This window comes from Ursus arctos, unplaced genomic scaffold (assembly GCF_023065955.2).
Source record: "Ursus arctos isolate Adak ecotype North America unplaced genomic scaffold, UrsArc2.0 scaffold_13, whole genome shotgun sequence".
Classification (NCBI taxonomy): Eukaryota; Metazoa; Chordata; class Mammalia; order Carnivora; family Ursidae; genus Ursus; species Ursus arctos.
The window spans coordinates 10,950,406-10,970,260 of NW_026622797.1; the positions used below are offsets into that span (position 1 = coordinate 10,950,406).

At 36.4% G+C, this 19,855-nt stretch overlaps 1 long non-coding RNA gene across 1 annotated transcript in view; it reads left to right on the forward strand.

Moving 5' to 3' along the window:
- Window positions 1-19,855, forward strand: part of LOC113259589 (uncharacterized) — a 60,954-nt gene that overhangs the window by 19,690 nt on the left and 21,409 nt on the right. The window contains exons 3-5 of the long non-coding RNA XR_008958916.1: window positions 4,282-4,425; window positions 15,502-15,735; window positions 18,367-18,685. This is a non-coding gene — a long non-coding RNA (uncharacterized LOC113259589). The remainder of the gene's footprint in view (window positions 1-4,281; window positions 4,426-15,501; window positions 15,736-18,366; window positions 18,686-19,855) is intronic.

Consider the following 19,855-nt stretch of genomic DNA (forward strand, 5'->3'; position numbering starts at 1 on the left):
GTGCCCCGTATCTGGCACTGTTCTAAGCACAGGAAATATAGCAGTGAGCAAACCAGAAAAAATCCCCACCCTCATGCAATTTACTTTAGAGTGGGAATACAGACTGTAAACATGATCAATAAATATAATTAATATGTTACATATATTATGCAATATAATGTGAGCATCAATAATTTGTTGGTGATAAGGGCTATGAGATAAGTGCATCAGGAAATGGGGTAAGAAGTGGCTGGAGCAAAGGTTGCAACTCTATTTTGTTTTTTATTTTTTCAAATTTATTCAGCAATCATTGACAAAGTGATTGTATACATTTAAAGTGTACAATATTATGGTTTGATATACATATACCTTGCAGAATGATTATCAAGATCAAGATAATTAATACATCCATCACCTTACATAGTTAACTCTTTGTGTGTGTGTATGTGTATGTTGTGAATTCTTAAGATCGACACTCAGCAAATTTCAAGTATACAACACCGTGTTATTAACTATAGCAACATGCTGTATGTTAGAAACTCAGAACTTATTCTTCTTAAAATGGAAAGTATGTATACTTTGACCAATAGTTCCCCATTTTCTTCTCCTTGCAGCCTGTAATTAATAAGTGACATATATAATATCATATAATATTTGCCTTTCTCTGACGTATTTCATTTAACATTACATAGTCCAGGTCCATCCAAGTTGTTGCAAATGGCAGGATCTCCTTTTTTATGAACGAATAATATTCTGTTATACACACACACACACACACACACCACATAGATACACACATATATATCTATATACCTACACACACACACACACACACACACACACACACACACATATGCACATCACACCTTGTTTATCCATTCATCCATTAAAGGTTTGAAAGACATTTAGGTTGTTTTGATATCTTGCTATTGTGAATAATGCTGCAATGAACATGGGGCTGCAGATATGTCTTTGAGATACCAATATGATTTCCTTTGGATATCCCAGAAGTATGATTACTGGATCATACAGTCGTTCAATTTTTAATTTTTGAAGAATCACCATACTGTTTCTCATAATAACTGTACCAATTTACATTCCTACTAACAGTGTATAAGGGTTCCCTTTGTCCGTATCCTCACCCATATTTGTAATCTCTTGTCTTTTTTGATAATGGCCATCTTAACAGATGTGATTTGATATGAGGTATTTCTCTGATAATTATGATGTCAAGTACCTTCTTATCTATTGGCCATTTGTATGTTTTCTTTGAAAAAATATCCATTTAGATCCTTTGCCCATTTTTAAATTGGATGTTTGCTTTTTTTGCTATAGAGTTGTAGGAGTTCTTTATATATTTAGTTTATTAACCCATTATGAGATATATGACTTGCAAATATTTTCTCCCATTCTGTAGGTTGCCTTTTCAATTTTTTGCTCATTTGCTTTGTTGTCCAGAAACTCTTTAGTTTGATGTAGTCCCACTTGTTTATTTTGCTTTTGTTGCCTTGGCTTTTGGTCTCTTATCCAAGAAACCATTGCCAAGACCAGTATCAAGGAGCATTTTTCCTGTGTTTTCTTCTAGGACTTTTATGGCATCAGGTATTACATTTAAGTCTTTAACCATTTTGTGTTAATTTTTTTGAATTGATTTTGTATATGGTATAAGATATGGGTCCACTTTCATTCTTTTGCATATAGATATCCAGTTTTCCCAACACCATTTCCTGAAGAGACCATTCTTTTTCCATAATGTGTTCTTGGTGCCCTTATCAAAAATTAGTGGAGTTTATATGCATGTGTTTATTTTTGGGTTTTCTGTTCCATGTGTCTATGTATCTGTTTTATGCCAGGTCCATTTTGTTGTGATTACCCTAGTTCTGTAATATAGTTTGGAATCAGGAAGTGTGATGTCTCCAGCTTTGTGATTCATTCTCAAGATTGCTTTGGCTATTTGGGGTGTTTTGTGGTTCCATACCAATTTTAGGATAGTTTTTCCATTCCTGTAAAAAATGCCATTGAAAGTTTGGTAGGATTGCATTGAATCTGCAGGTGGCTTTGGATAGCATGGACTTACCACAATAGTAATTCTTTCAATCCAATAACATGAGATATCTTTCTCTTTATTTATGTCTCCTTCAATTTCTTTGATCAATGCCTTATAGTTTTCAGTGTATAGGTCTTTCACCTCCTTAGTTAAATTTATTCCTAAATATTTTATTGTTTTTGATGCTATTGTATATGGGATTGCTTTCTTAATTTCTCTTTCAGATTGTTCATTAGTTACTAATATTATATATGTAGTATATATATGATTATATACATACCAATATCTAGCTAGCTAGCTATCATTCTATATATCTGATTCAGTCTTGTTAAGTTGTATGTTTCTAGGAATTATCCATTTCCTGTAAGTTATTTAATTTGTATATATTTGTTTATAGTAGTTTTCTGATTCTTTGTATTTCTGTAGTATCAGTTGAAATAGCTCCTTTTTTGTTTATAATTTTATTAATTTAAGTCATTTCTCTCTTTTTTTATTTAGTCTAGCTAAAGGTTTGTCAATTTTGTTCATCTCTGTAAAACAAAACTCTCAGTTTTGTTGATCTTTTCTATTGTCTTCTGGTCTCTAATTTATTTCTGCTCTAATCTTTATTATTTCCTTTCTTCTGCAAACTTCAGGCTTAGTTTGTTTTTCTTTTTCTAGTTCCTTAGGTGTAAGTTTAAGTTGTTCATCTGAGATCTTTTTTCTTAATATAGGTGTTTATCACTATAAACTCCTCTTTTAGAACTGCTTTTCTAAAAACTTAACGTAAGTTTTGATATATTGTATTTCAATTTTTGTTTGTCTAAAAATATTTTTAATCTCTTTTGATTTCTTTGTCCCACTGGTTGTTCAGTAGTATGTTGTTTAGTATGTTTTTCCCTGTATATGTGAGTTTTCTAGCTTTTCTTTCCTTATTAATTTCTAATTTCATACTATTTTTGTTGGAAAATATACTTGTTATGATTCCAATCTTCTTAATTTTTTTAAGACTTTTTTTTTGACCAACATGTGATCTGGAGAATGTTTTGTGTGTGCTTGAGAAGAATGTATATTCTGCTGCTGATGGATGGAATGTTCTGTATTTGTGTTAGGTCCATTTCGTCTGAAGTATAGTTCAAGTCCATTATTTCCTTATTGATTTTCTGTGTGAATGATCTACCCATTGTTGAAAGAAGAGTATTAAAGTCCCCTGCTATTATTGCATTACTGCCTATTTCTGCCTTCAGATCTGTTAATAATTGTTTAATATATTTAGGTGCTCTGATATTGGGCACATATATATTTACAATCATTATATCCTCTTGATGAATTGTCCCCTTCATCGTTATATAATGGCCTTCTCTGTCTCTTGTTACAGCTTTTGACTTAAAGTTTACTTTGTTTGATATAACTACCCCTGCTTTCTTTTAGTTTCCATTTGTATGGAATACCTTTTTCCATCCTTACACTTCCAGCTTATGGGTACCCTTAAAGCTAAAGTATGTCTCTTGCATGCGGCATGTACTTGTTTTTTTTTTTTAATCCATTTAGTCACTCTGTGTCTTTTAATTAGATAATTTAAACCATTTACATTTAGAGTAATTATTGATAGATAAGGACTTGCTAGCACCATTTTGTTAATTGCTTTCTGATTAATTTTTGATTCCTTTCTTTCTCACTTGCTATTTTCTTTGTAAATTGATGGTTTTTTATAATGATAGACTTTGATTATTTTCTCTTTATCATTTGTGTATCTATTATAGGTTTTTACTTTGTGATTACCATGATGCTTTTGTAATAATATCTTAATTTATAATATTCTATTTTAAACTGATAACAACTTAGCTTCAATTGCATAAGACAGTTCTACACATTTACTTGTGTCCCCCATTTGATGTTGTTGGTGTCACAATTTACATCTTCTTATGTTATGTATCCATTACCAAAATATTGTAGCTATAGTTATTTTGAACACTTTTGTCTTTTAACTTATATGTTAGAGGTCAAATAGATTTACCTACCACCATTGCAGTATTAGGATATTTTGAATTTGACTGTATATTTACCTTTACCAGTGAATTTTATGCTTTCATATGTTTTTTTTATTACTAATTAGCATACTTTCATTTCAGTATGAAGAACTTCCTTTAGTATTTCTTATAAATCAGGTTTTGTGGTAAATTCCTTCAACTTTTGTTTGTCTGGGGAAATCTTTATCTCTCTTTTATTTCTCTCTATCCTTTTTAAAAGATTTTATTTATTTATTTATTTGACAGAGAGAGAGAGAGAGAGAGCGCAGCAGAGGGAGAGGGAGAAGCAGACTCCCCACCGAGCAGGGACCCCAATGCAGGACTCAATCCCAGGACCCTGGAATCATGACCTGAGCTGAAGGCAGATGCTTAACTGACTGAGCCACCCAGGTGCCTCTCCTTCTTTTCTTTCTTTCTTTTTTTTTTTTTTTAAAGATTTTATTTATTTATTTGACAGAGATAGAGACAGCCAGCGAGAGACAGAACACAAGCAGGGGGAGTGGGAGAGGAAGAAGCAGGCTCCCAGCAGAGGAGCCCGATGTGGGGCTCGATCCCGTAACGCCGGGATCACGCCCTGAGCCAAAGGCAGACGCTTAACCGCTGTGCCACCCAGGCGCCCCTCCTTCTTTTATTTCTGAAGGATTACTTTGCTGGGCTGGCACCAGTGTCTGAGGTGTGGGTATGTGTGGATCATTCATAGAACTGGGGCCTGGGTCTCTGGGACTCACTGCAGTGCCTGAGGCTCCGGAGGACAGGGGCACATTAGCAACATGGGCTTAGGGTGACAGAGTACAGTGGTGGTTTGGGCTCAGGAAGCAATTCATACTTACACCTTGTTTGTGTTCTTGTTTATAGTCTTTCTCCTATAGACTGTGAACTCGAGGGCAGGGGTCTTGTTGCTTATTTACCGATGTATACAACACCCCACACAGGGCCTAGTTACCACCTAGAAAGAGGAACACTCTAATATTGTCTGCATGAATAAGTAAGCCAAAGCTTTATCATATGAGCTAAAGCAAAGATATAGAAATACTTTCAATGGTTTTTGTGGCTAAAAAGAAGTTAGAGATCATTCTAGTTGAGTGATCTTGCTTTATAAAGGCCAGAGCTGAAGCAGGTCAAGTGACTTCCTCCTGATCACACAGATGGTGGCAGAGGTGGGACCAGAATTCTTACCTAGATCAATTTGTATGGTCAACCACAATGAGTGTATGAGCCAAATGCCATTTGCCATTTACATTTGGCTTTGACATGCAGGGTCTTTTTTGGGGGGAGGGGGCAGAAGAGTTTCCTCTGTGGTGATATTGGGTTTAAGCCAGTATCCAAATTGGTTTGCTTCCTTAGCACAGACTGATAGAATGGTATAGCTGCAGGAAGGAGTTGCTGTGAAAGAGGCCAGCCTTGCAGAGCACAGAACTGAATTGTTCTCACCTGTGCATTTGGTACTTTTGCCTCAAAATCCTCTTCTTAAAAGCACTTTGCTAAAAATAAAGTTTTTATTTGAGATATTGAGTAACTTTAAGGAAAAAGTATTATCTATAAGGACTTACAGTGTGCTTGTCACTCTGTAATCACACACATTTTGACAAAGGTACCATTTAGGCAAGAAATAGTAGATAGAGAAACAGAGATATCTTCCTCTTCCATGTTAAATTGGTTAAAAAAAAAAAAAAATCCCAGGTCAAGTCATGAAAAGATTATTCCAAAAGAGAATGTTTTCCTGTGTGATTTGGCCAACTTTTCTAACTCTGCCCAGATGTGGACTGGTTGTGTAGTGATAAGTTTTTTAGTCAGGAGCTCGAACACCTTAATGGAGGAGTAATCAATTTCCAGAATATATAGAGTAGGGGACCTTCCTGTATGCACACAACATCAGAGGGGACTGTTAGGGAGTAGTAGTCTGTCCAGGTCCTAACCGAATGGGTGTCTTCATTGTGTGGGCACCATGCTCCCCTTCTAGGGTGACCAACCATCCCGGTTTGCCTGGGACTGCTGGGTTTCTCAGGATGCAGGTCTTTCAGTGCCAAATTGGGAGAGTTTTGGGAAAGCTGATGTGGTTGGTCACTCTAAATTGGTACTTGTTGGGGAATGATTCTTCTCTCCATGATAAAAAAAAAAAAATCTTTTTTTTTTTTTTTTAAGTTCTGTCCATAGAAAATGGAACCATGAATCCAGACTCTGCTTTCTAGGCTGGCCACTATTATTCTGTCCTCCTTTGGAAGTTGGAATTGGTTGCAGATGCTCTGTCTTCAAAATAGTGTTAGCTGCCCTATGACCTGAGAGCCCCAGCTAGTCTTTAGCTCTTATCTTGAATTTTCTACATACCTCCTGGACCTACCCAGGGCCTTTCCCACCAGGAAGATTATTGCAATATTACATAATCCAGGATGTTGTAACCCACCCTTCCTGTCACCCCTACCCAGTTTGGAGTTAGAAGACCAACAATCCAGGCTAGGTTGCCACTAATGATGGGGAAGCCACCCGAAATCTCTATTTCTTCATTTCCACCTTTAAAAGTGAAGGTGTGGTCTTTCCTACATTTAAACGGCCTCTAACTATAATATTTGGAGACTCCAAGATTCTCTGTGACAATGTGTAGTAAATAAGATAAAAAAATTCTCCCACAAATATTTTCAAAATTCATATTATAAAATTAGGTTGTCAAGTTCCTGTCTACTCATCTTTTCATACTTGCTTCCTACATCCTGACACTGGGAATAGTTGTCAAAATAAATAGAAATCTCACTGTTTGAAACATGCATTAATGATATTAGATGAGAAGGATTTTCCAGACAGGTTTGAACTCTTGCTGCAGTGTGATTTATGCTGAAGTGTGTGAAAAGTTGGCCTGAAGTTTGGCAAATGACCACAAATTACCTCTTATTACCACGAATTAGCTCTTTATGCTTGTTTAACTTTTATGAGTGTGTGCTTTACTTTCCCAATTAAGTTGTAAGATATTGGGGCCAAGAGGAAAGGGTTATACTTCCAGGAATTCTCCATAGTGCCTAGCATAGAACTGCACACAGTGAGTGGGAAGGCTGTGTACTTAGTCATTCAGTGAAGGCATCGTATTTCTCCAAGCATTGGCATTTATGTTGGTTAGTGGATGGCCAGTCAGCAGAGTGGCCTTGGAGAGTGAATTATGTGTGGAAATAGCTCCAGGTTATGTGAAGAACATCCATTCATTCATTAGGTTGTAATTAACCCTACAGGTTCCCACTGTGGTGTTACATTGAATAAAAACAGAGAGAAGATAAAAAGCTCTTTCATGTTGACACAAACTTGAATAGGCCAGCTATTAACCACTGATGTTGAGCTATATTTTGTCAAGTTAATTCATGCCTCACTTTGAGGTGAGTCTAAAACTAGGACTATTTCCTCTATTGCTCAGCTTGTAAACCCACCTTGGGGTAATAGGGTACCATTCTAAGTTAAGCTGTGGGAGAAAAATCAGAGTCATCATTTTTCTTGTTTTTAAATACCTGGTTGAAATGTATCTTGTGCCAGTCTTTTCTGATAAAAACTAACTTTTCTTGTCCTGTATTTCTCTTCTTGTTTAAAATGGAAACAATTCTAAATATGGCTATGGGGACTTGAAATATTTGTGTGTATTATGCCATAGAAGTATACAGCATGATGATGAGTATTAATGACTCTTAAAATAGTTGGAATCATTGCATCTCTTTATTTTTATTTATTTTTTTAAAGATTTTATTTATTTGAGAGAGAGAGTGCGCGCAAGTGCATGAGCGGGGGAGGAGCAGAGGGAGAGGGAGAGGGAGAAGCAGACTCTGCTGAGCACGGAGACCAACATGGGGCTCGATCTCAGGACCCTGAGATCATGACCTGAGCCGAAGTCAGATGCTTAACTGACTAAGCCACCCAGGTGTCGCATTGCATCCCTTTAAACAGGGAAATTGCACATAATATACTAATGAAGACTGCTGTGAATAATGTTGACCCACTCTGCCAGGGATGGAAATAGGTTTCATCTCAACTGTCCCCTCTAATCTCTTGGTGGTAACTAGAGTACTCGGGTAAGGATAATGAGACTACCTCAAAACCAGGAACCAGCAAAAGAAGTTTTTAAATGACTGTATGGTAAATATTTTAGACTTTTAAAGACATATAGTCTCTGTTGCCCCTACTAAATTTAGCTGTTGTTTCATCAAAGTAATAGGTAAACCAAAGGGCATGGCTGTGTTCTAATAAAACTTTATTTACAAAAATGAGTAGTAGCTGGATTTGGCCCCCTGGCCATAATTTGCCAACCCTCCTGCTCCAGGTTCAGAAAAGGCAGTGGCTGATTAGCTTTGTGTGCTCTGGGCAGGAGAGCAAGTAGTGGTACAGATATCTTTCTTTCCTTCTCTGCAAGTGCACACAGCATTCTGTGAAAAAGAGTTCTGGTCATAATTCTGGCTATTGATTATGCGCATAACTGAGATATATCCATGGAGGTTTTAGGTAAGAATTAGCCAGTTGCTCTCTACACAATTTAATACAGTCTGTAATTCCTTATTCATAATTCTAAAATCCTAAAAGCTCTGAGAATCCAGTGTTTTCTTTTAGGTGGCAAAACCTGAGCTGACCTGAACTCATTTGGCCACAAAACCTGGCCTGAGTGGACATAGTCTCTTCATTGTCTTTATTTATCCTGCTTAATGTGACACTTCATGTGTCTTGCTGTTTGATTGCAGAGTACCTGCCCAGACCCTGCCGGGAGTGTTATATGCTGAACGATATATGTACCAAATTACCTTTCTGAGGTCCAAAAATTTCTGACTCTCAAAACCATCTGACACTGAGAATTTCTGATGAGGGACTGTGGCCTTACAAACACAAACTCTCCTCTTTTGGGTGCTGTGCGTAAGAAATGTATGTCAGAGTAATGACAATAAATTAGTCTCATCAAGCCATCTGACCGATTACTAGTTATAATGGTGTAATCAGCTTAATCACCTGTGTTAATGAAGAGGTAAGCTTCTGATTTTAAACCCAAGTAAAGCCAGGAAAATCAACATTAATCTTTCCCATAATTACCTTTTCTCTACTTTTCGTGTGTAAATGTGTCTTGACAGACAGTGCTGTTCGCAGCACACCCATCCATACAAAACCGTGCGGGTCTTTTTGGCCAATAATTGGCTTCTACAAATGTGGGTTACCTTTGCAGGTACAACCCAGGGTGGTATATTCCAGCAAATGTCAAGCGGATGTATGAGCCGTTGTTGAGTCAGATTAGAGCTCAGGACCCATTAAAGCCAGAAGTTAGGACTGGACCCAGTCTTGCCCTTCCGCTAGCTGTGTCCTAGCCTTGTTCTGGTTCATCCATAAAATAAGACTGTTGACACAGGGTGGAGCAGCATACCTCTTATTGCCTTTATTGTCTCTCATTGCCACATTTTCTCTACTTCCATGCCAGCATTTACTGTTTTGCCCTTTCCATTGGACCATAATTTCCTTGAGAGTCAGAAAGTATGTTTTATTCCATTTGTATCTTCAGGCTTCAGCAGAGAAATGAGTATCTTCGTTGACTGACTGAATGCTCATAGATTCAAGGACTCATAACACTAAGGGGGACCTCAGAGACCATTTTACTCAAAACACGAGGAAACCGGTATCTATAGAGGTTTCCTAGACATTCTCATGGACTGGATCCTACTACCAAGCATTGTGCTGACACCGTTTCACTAACCCAGCAAAGCTCTATGAATCAGGTGCATCACCCGTAATTTCACAAATGAGGCAACTGAATTTCAGAAAGGGGAAGCAACTTGGTAAAAAGCAGTGCAGATTTGACCCAGGGTCTGTCTTATCTTGAAGTGTATATTTTTTCCATCACTTTATAGGATCATGCCTACCTCTAATGACTGACTGATAGATGCCCCTAGATCCTTCCAGGATGTTCAACTCATTTTGATTCATATCCACTGAAGGATATTAAGATGAGATGAACTTGACTCTTGTCTTCTCAAAGTTTACAATCTAGAGAAGGAGCAGATGTTAACAAAGTGGAATATTGCCATAGCTTCTCCCCCTGCTTCCTGCTTTATTGAGGTATAATTGACAAAATTGTAACATATTTAAAGGTACGATGTGATGATTTGATATACATATACCTAGTGAAATGATTACAACAATCAAGTCAATTAATGTATCACCCTATGTACTTCTTTTTCATTTTTTTTGGTGAGAACTTTCAAGATCTAGTCTTTTTTTTTTTTTTTTTAAGATTTTATTTATTTAACAGAGATAGAGACAGCCAGCGAGAGAGGGAACACAAGCAGGGGCAGTGGGAGAGGAAGAAGCAGGCTCATAGCAGAAGAGCCTGATGTGGGGCTCGATCCCAGATCGCCGGGATCACGCCCTGAGCCGAAGGCAGACGCTTAACCACTGTGCCACCCAGGCGCCCCTCAAGATCTAGTCTTTTAGCAAATTTCAAGTATTCAACAAATTATTATTAACTATAGTTACCATGCTGCTGAGAACTTATTCATCTTAAAACTGAAAGTTTATACCCTTGGACCAGCATCTCCCCTCCCCCACTCCACTACTTTCCCAGCCCCTGACAACTACCATTTCACTCCGCTTCCATGAGTGCAACTTAATTTTTTTTCTGTTTTTTAGATTCCACATGTAAATGATGTGATTCAGTGTTTGTTTTTCTCTGACTGGCTTATTTCACTTAGCATAATGCCCTCCAGTTTCATCCATGTTGTTGCAATTGGCAGGATTTCCCTTCTCTTTAAGGCTAAATGATATTCCTGTGTGTGTGTGTGTGTGTGTGTGTGTGTGTGTGTGTGTGTGTGTGTATAAATATCACATTTTCTTTATCCGTTCATCTGTGGATAGACCGTTAGGTTGTTTCTATATCTTGATTTTGAACAATGGTGCAATGAACATGGGGATGCACATATCTCTTTGAGATAATGATTTCATTTCCTTTGGATATATACCTAGAACTGGTATGCTCTATTGTTAATTTTTTGAGGAACCTCCATACTGTTTCCTATAATAGCTATACCAATTTACGTTCCAACCGGCAGTGTAAATGGGTTAGCTTTTCTCCACATCCTTGACAATACTTGTTAGCCTCTATTTTTTTTGTTAATAATCATTCTAATAGCTGTGAGGTGATGTCTCATTGCAGTTTTGATTTGCATTTCCCTGATGATTAGTGATGTTGAGCATCTTTTCATGTGTGTGTTGGCCATTTGTATGTCTTTTTTGGAAAGAATGTCTATTCAGGTCTTTGGTCCATTTTTTAAGTGTGAAATATACAAATATATATCTTTTGAGTTGCCAGGGTTTCTTATATACTTTGGATTTTAACCCTTTATTGGTGCTATGATTTACACATAGCTTACTTTTTCCCTGTTTTTGTACTTTCTACAAATAGAGTCATGTAGTATATACTGTTTTGTATCTGGTTTATTTTATTTTGCTTATTGTTTTTGAACTCTATGTTATTTTTTTAAGATTTATTTATTTATTTCAGAGAGAGAAAGAGAGAGAGTGAGTTTGAGTGGGGGTGGAGGGGCAGAGGGAGAGAATCTTCAAGCAGACTCCCCACTGAGCACCGAGCTTGATGCAGGGCTCAATCTCATGACCCATGCGATCATGACCTGAGCTGAAACCAAGAGTTGGACACTTAACCAACTGAGCTACCCAGGTGCCCCTGTCTATGTTATTTTGTGTATAGTTGTTTGTTCTTATTTATTACCAAATGATATTTCTTTATACACATATTGTCTATCCATTTTCCTGTTAGTGGACTTTTGGAGTTATTTCCAGATCTTGGCTATTATGAATAACACCCTATTATCTTTTTTGTATGAGTCTTTTTGTGGAAATATATTTTAATTTTACTTGGGTAAATATCTAGGAGTAGAATTTCTAGGTCACAGGGTAAATTCATGTTTAACTAACAGAAATTGTCAATTTGGTAATTTGTGGGGGTTTTTTTCTCTCTATTGTTTGGTCATGATAGTGATGAATAGATTTTGCTAATATTTTTAAATAAAAAAACCCTTTTGATTTTGTTAATTTTTTCTACTGTTTGTTTTTCATTTTATTTATTTATTTCTGCTTTGATCTTTATGATTTTCTCCTTCTACTTACCTTGGGTTTTAATTTCTCATTGTTTTTTAGATTCTTAAGGTGAAAATCTAGATCACTAATTTCAAAACTTTCTTCTTTTATCATAGAAGCATTTAAAGCTATAGTTTTTCCTCTAAGCACTGCTTTATCTCATACATCTCATATAATCTATCATGGTATGTCAGATTCACATTGTTGTTCAATTTGAAATATTTTCTATTTCCCTTGTGATTTCTTCTTTGGCTCAGTGATATTTAGAAGTGTAATACGCTATTTCCAAACATGTGGGGAATTTCTAGATTTTAAAAATTGATTTAAATTAATTGCTTTGTGGTTAGAGAACATAGTTTGTATGATTTAAATCCTTTGAAAGTTATTGATATTTGTTTTCCCCATCTATTTTTTGTTCCATTTTCTCTTTCTTGCTCTTTGAAAGTTAATAGTTTTCATATCCCATTTTATCTCTTCTTTGAGCTTTTTAGCTTAATTACTGTATTATGTTTCTTATTGCTGACATAACCAATTGCCATAAATGTAGTGGCTTAAAACAATGTAAATTTATTATTTTATGGTTCTAGAAGTCAAAATGGGTCTCATAGGGCTAAAACCAAGATGTCAGCAGGATGGCTACAGTTCTTCTGTAGACTTCAGGGGAGAATCCACTTTATTGCATTTTCTAGCTTTTTGTGGCTGTCCATGCTCAGTGGATCATTCATTGCCCTCTTCTCTCTTCAAAACCAGGTATTATGTCATTCTGACTTCTTCCATTATCACATCTCATTTTTTGACTCTCTTTCACTTATAAGGACCTTTGTGATTATATTGGGTTCACCTAGATAAAACATGATAATTTCCCGATCTCAGTATCTTTAATTTAATAATATCTTCAAAGTCCCCTTTTCCATAAGAGTTAACATATTCATAGGTTCTGGGGATTAGGATCTGGACATCTTTTGGGAAGTTGTTATTTTACCTATCACAATCACTTTGTTCTCTCTATTAGTATTTGCTGAAGGGATTATAATATGCATCTTTACTTTATCATAGTCTAGTTTAGATTAATATTTATTTAATACTTAATTAATATCTATTAATAATATATTAATAATTATAATAATAAAGAATAATTGCTAATATTTATTTAATACATTTATTTAATCACTTTATGTGTAATTATGTGTTATGTAAGAACTTAACCATATAGCTCTTTATACCCTCCAATCCTTTGTGATATTGTTGTCACACATTTTACTTTTATGTATGCTATACATCCCAGGTACATTGTTATTTTTTCTTTAAACAGTCGATTTTCTTTTAAAGGAATTAAGAAGCAAGAAGAGTCTTTTATATTTAACCATGTATTTACAATTTCTGGCATTCGTCATTCCTTCCGGTAAATCTGAGTTTGTGTTTTACATAGTTTTTCTGTAGCCTGAAGAAATGCCTTTAATCCTGTTACGAAGTTCCCCTGTTAAGTAATTCTTTCAGGTTTTGTTTATCTGAAAATGTCTTTATTTCATTTTTGTTTTTGAAGAATATTTATGCTAAATGTAGAATTCTAGTTTAAGAGTTTTTCCCCTTGCCACTTTAAAGATACCATTGTGTTGTCTTCTTGTTTGCATGTCTGATGAGAAGACTGTATTCGTTCCTTTTGATGTTCTTTTGTATGTTAGTTGTCTTTTTTTCTTTGCATTTGGGATTTTCTTTTATTTTTGGTTTTCAGTAATTTGAATATTTTGTGTCTATGTGTGGAATTTGTGTGTGTGTTATTGGGTTTCATTGAATGTTTTTTGGTTCTGTGCATTTGAAATTTGGAGAAAAATTTGGAAAAAATTTGCTGTATTTCTTAATTTTTTTCTATCACAAATTTTCCTTCATTTTTTCTTAAGTTTCATTTACATGTATGTTAGACTATTTGATATTATTCCACATATTATAAGGATTTGTTCATTTATATTTCATCTATATACTTCATAGACTAAATAACTGAAGCTTCTGTGCTTCAGTTTTCGTTCCTATTTGCCTTCAAGTTTACCAATATATTCTGTAGTGTCAAATGTGCTTTTAAATCCATGCAATGAATATTTTATTTCAGATATTTTGCTTTTAAACTCTGGAAATTTCATTTGATTGTTTCAAATATTTTCTATTTCTTAGATTCCTTATTTGTGGAGTCATTTGTTCACATTTTCTTTTAAATATTTGAACATATTTACAAATTTGTTTTGAAATTTTTGTCTTGTAAGTCTAATAGCTATATCATCTCTGGGACTGTTTATACCTATTTTTTTTCTACCAAGGATTATGAATCACATTTTCTTGCTTTTTCATATATCTAGTACTTTTTTACTATATGCTAGGCATTATAGATGCTAACCTGTTGATAGTTTGGATTATGTCCTTTACTTTTAAGGAGTATTAAATTTTGTTCTGTCAAGCAGTTAATTAAGAGGCTCAGTTACAGAATGGAACCACCCTTAAAGTGTGAACTTTCTTAGGTCTTAAGTGAATGCCCAGAATGTCCATCTTGGGATCTCCACTTTGCTTGGTCAATGTCCCATCTCCTACCATGATAAAATCTCCAAAATCTAAGTTAGACCTCCCTGCAACTCATTTATGGTAGGCTTTTCAGAGTCTTTCCCTGAGCATGCACTGTGTGGTTTAATTCTAAGACTCATAGCGACACTGCAGATTTCTGGAAATCCTTCACTGTTCACCTTCTCCTGACCTGCAAATTCTAGTGGTAGCCCCAAACAGATTTTGTTTCCTATTCTCTGTTTTGGTTTCAGTTTCATGTCCTGCGCTTTGGAAAGTGCTCCTAGGCAGAAAACTGGGGTGGATGTGAAGTTTATCTCATGTGTTTCCCTTTTCTTGTGGATCACAGCTTTGCGATTTTTATTGCCAATGGATGAAAATAGTTGCTTCATACAACTGTAAAGTTTAGTGGTTGTCTACAGTCTGATACTCATTACTCTATCATGGCCGAAACTGGAAGTCTATCATCAAAGCTATTTGAGTTTAACTCCAATGATGAAAACATGCTACTTCTCTGCTTGGTGGCTAAACCACTGCAAGGTGCAGATTTGACTAATAGTAGGTCAGCTATGTTGTGTATCATATATCTGTAGACAGATACTATTATCGTGTGTGATTTAGTGATGCATCTAATAGTGTAATTTCAAAGTATTGATGAGTATAAATACTAAGACATCTGTAATAACTATAATGTGATTCTTATTGATGATAAGGTCACAGACATTGCTAATATTACTTGATTTATAATTTCTATTTAATCTAGTTTCAAGTTCATTGATCTTTTCTTTCTTTTTTTTTTTTAAAGATTTTATTTATTTATTTATTTGACAGATTGAGAGAGAGAGGGATCACAAGCAGGCAGAGCAGCAGGCAGAGGGAGAGGGAGAAGCAGGCTCCCGGCTGAGCAGAGAGCCTGACGCAGGGTTCGATCCCAGGGCCCCGGGATCATGACCTGAACCAAAGGCAGATGCTTAACCGACTGAGCCACCCAGGTGCTCCTCACTGATCTTTTCTTCTTCAGTGTCCAGTTTGCTGTGAAGGCTATCCAGTGCATTTTCATTTCAGGTATTGTATTTTTCAGTTTTAGAAATTTCAGTCCTTTTTTTTTTTTCACTCTCTGTTTTTATTTTTTTAAAGACTTTATTTATGTATTTGAGAGAGAGAGAGTGCACATGAGCAGAGGGGTGGGGCAGAGGGAGAGGGAGAGAATCTCAAGCAGAGCACAGAGCCTAACACATGGGGTTCAATCTCACAACCCTGAGATCATGACCTGAGCAGAAAACAAGAGTCAGATGCTCAACTGACTGAGCCACCCGAGTGTCACCCCCTCTTTGTTTTTATTAAGATTCCCTATCTTTTAATGTGACTGTTGTCTACGTTGATGGTTAAAGGAAATGCAAAATTTCAGTAAGGATGCATAGATATATTTTTTTCCTATCCAAATTCATGGGTCACCTGGGTCTCAAAATATTGGTACTTGCTATCTCTCAGTGATGATTGTGGGAGATTCTTATTTTCTTCTTTGTTATTTTCTGTTTTTTTTTTTCTTTCTAACATTTCTTCAATGAGCATGTATTACTCTGTAATAATAATGACTAAATGTAGCTTAAAAATTATTAACACAAGTGGCATGTAAATATAATGTAATATTCTTTTCAATAATATTATGTGAATTAAAAATATACTGTATAATGTATTCATTATTATATTCTATTTAAGGTAAAAGGATTAAACAGTCATATTAAAATGATGGTAATTTTTCTTCATGATGAAAAACAAAAAAACAATATGATTAAGTATCATATCAATATCTATTATAACTGTTTTCTCAATTTTAACACATTTCATGTTCTATAATAAATGTATTCCATATATAGAAAAACTATTACTTTTTAAAAATGGTAATTTATATGAATAGTGTAATTGTAAATACTTTGTGATATATATGTGCATTATTAGTCTATTACATTATATTTTTCAGTGTTGGAATTCACAGTTATTATGTCTTGTCATTGAGAGGAGATAGTTATTTGATTATTCATTACACTTAACCACAAGTATCTAACCAGATTATTTAAAGGTATGAGTTATGTCATGGGAGTAGGTTAAACTCATGAGAAGTGAGTGTATTTTCCTTCAGGACATTTATTAAATCAGTATTATGTGAACTGAGGTCATAAGCCAGTCCTGATTAACTTCCAAATAATCATTTTAAGCAATCATTATTTAATATAAAATAATGCCACTTTCCTTTAGCTGTGTGTGTGATCCTGCTAGTCTTGGGAAGTGGTGTAGACAGAATAGATCTTGAAGGAAGCAGAGTTTCTAGATAAACAATGAACTCTATTTAAAAGGTAACCCATTTATAAATTTGAAAACACGAGACAGGTGAATGGTAAATGAACCATCCAATGGGACTTTAATAAAAGCCCAAAGCCTTTCCTCTGAATTTGAGCCCGACTGCAGCTTGGGTTGCCGGGCAGCCTGTGGGATGGCCTAGGCCAGTTCATGTTCCTGAATACCACCGTTCATGGAGGAAAAGGGCATTGCGCTGTGGGTTTTGTCTGCCTCTCCAGTGCACGACTATCGTGTCTGGGCAGCAGTATTAACGTATTCGATTCCACGTTGCTAAGTCATACAGCCGCAGCCCAGGACCACTAGTGCATTTCTCTTATGCAGCTGGCATACAAATTCATTTCTCGGTGTGCGGAAGCAGTGCTCCGTCTTCAGCCCGAGCCCCAGTGATTTGTAGTACATTCTGTATTAATTGCTCACTATTCTGGGAACTTCTCATATCAATTTGACAGTGCCATATAGTGTGATCATTCACTACAAATGTGTTTGAAATATATCCTTGCAGCGGCAACTGCTAAAATGAACAGATATTCCTTTTTATCATAACGTGAGTTATAGCCTAGACCCTCAGGCTCGAAAGGGGGTGTGTGGAGTCACTTACATAAATAACAAAGGAAAGAGAGATCTTCATTTATAGTTGAGGTGAAACATCCAGCAAATAGGAAGGATTCGGATTGTAGGAAACATAGATGTTTGGCATCTTCCAAGATGGAGACGGTCAAGTCCTTCAGAAACACTGTGTTGCCACAGTCAGTTCACAAGATGTGGGCGGGAAGTATGCTCTCTGCTCATCCCAGGAGAGGCCCCAAGACAGAGAGATTGGCTGGGAGATTCCTGGGGCTTCACACCACTTTTATATCAAAATAAACAACAAGGAGAACAGGTTCCATCACGATTTTCCTCTACACTGCACTCCAGTCGCCACAACTTTCCAGAATTTCTATCAGAGCACAAATCCCCAGAATTACCTTTGGGCCTCTTTTGTACATTTCCTCTCTCTGCTGACCTCAGCACCTGGGTGACCTCTTCATTCTGGGCCCTCCACAAAAAGAGGAAACATTGTTTGCTACTCCTAATTATTCAGACTCCTCAGTTTTGAGTAAATAAAAGCTGTTGTGTTGCTAATACCTACAGGGAGAGAGCGAGGTATGCTACAAAATGACAAACAGGGAACTCAACAAGAAATCTAAAAAAGGTGGAGTAATCGATGCCCCCTACGTCGAGGTCTACACAGAAATGAAGAGTGAGGCAGGATTTTTTCCCTAGCACTTTATTTCTTTCTGATGTGTTTCTTCTCTTGCAAGTTACTTCTGTCCTTTACCCCTTTCTTCTTTTCTTCAGGATTAGGTGAATCCTGATTTCGCCCAAGTGCACAGAACACAATTTACCAAACCACCCATTTATAGGAAATAACTGAAGCTCTTGGCAAAAATATGGATCCGACGGCCCCATTCGTGATGTGAAAAAGTCAACCTCTTCAGAGGAGAGACCCCGATTTTCTGTGTTTTAAATACTTGCTCAGGTGATCTGTACTATCAGACAACCTTGGGAAACACTGTAGAGACCTACCCATAACACCAAGGAAAAGCCCCTCTCGACTTTTCTATCTACTGCTGGGCCTCTCAGAACACGCGGATGGGCAGGTTGCAGAACAATGCAGGTAAGGTTGATTTCTGGCTCAGAGAAAATGCCAGGCTCATGATTTCTACTCACATAACTTGCTCACGGCCTGCAAGCTTCCTCAAAAGTTAGGAAGACTTAAAGTGTGCGTTGTTGAGGCTCCTGGTCAGCAAAAGGGCAGGGGAAAAGAGCGTGAGGGCATGTGCCAGGCAGAAGAGTATGCCTATTACGATCTCCTCTTGTATGTGTGAAAATTCATAGGAATCTCTTTGAGAACACAACCCACACTTAATGGGGCGCAGAATGGATTTGGGTTTTGGTCTCCATAGTTCAGTCTTGATTGACTTATATAGATTTGTTGCAAAAAAAAAAAAAATAAGTGTTGTCTTTATTTTTAAAACTAATAAGAGTTTTTAAAAAGGTATTTGCATTTCTCAGTATCTGCCTGTTCCAGAGGCCACCATAGCCATTTGCAAGGGACAACAGAGAGCAGCCGAGGCCACCCCTCTGTGAACTGAATTTGACTGACATTCTCATTCCTGTGTCTGGTTCTTTTTGGTCATGATTAGATTGTCTGAGCCGCTTCTTTCCTGTGGCCTTTTCAAGAAGCTTTGCAGAGGTCCCTGCTTCTCAGGAGAGCCATCCAGGAAGGCTGGAGTTGGGCTGGAGCAGGGCTGTATGAAAATCCCCCCAAATGCCAAATGGCATAAGAAAACAATCTTCCTGCTATCCAGCAAGTAGCAAAGTGCTCTTTTAATTGTAGCCGTTGCTGTAATTTAAACAGAAAGTATTTTACCTCCGTTTTTCTCACACTGCTCTAATCATAGTAGTTTTCATTTTGCCTTAATGTAGCAAATACATCTGACTACTTAATTTTGCTCCCTTTGATAATATAGCACTTTACAATTAAGCATCCCAGCCTGCTCTTGTGTGTTTCCAGAGTTGAAATAGAGGAAATCTCCCTTAGTTATGCTACGACTTTTAAAAATTAAACTGTACTTCCAAATGACTTACTTCATTCAACTCCAAATGAAATAATGGCTTTAGATGTCTCTTGTATTTTAAATTTAGATAATTAAATTCAACACAAATCACATTGGGTATATAATAGTCAAATATCATTTTAAGAGATTATTATTTGAATGGATCATTTTCTCAGGGGCTACTGTTTGTAGCTAAGCGAATAACAGTGGATTCTGCCTCTCCTTAT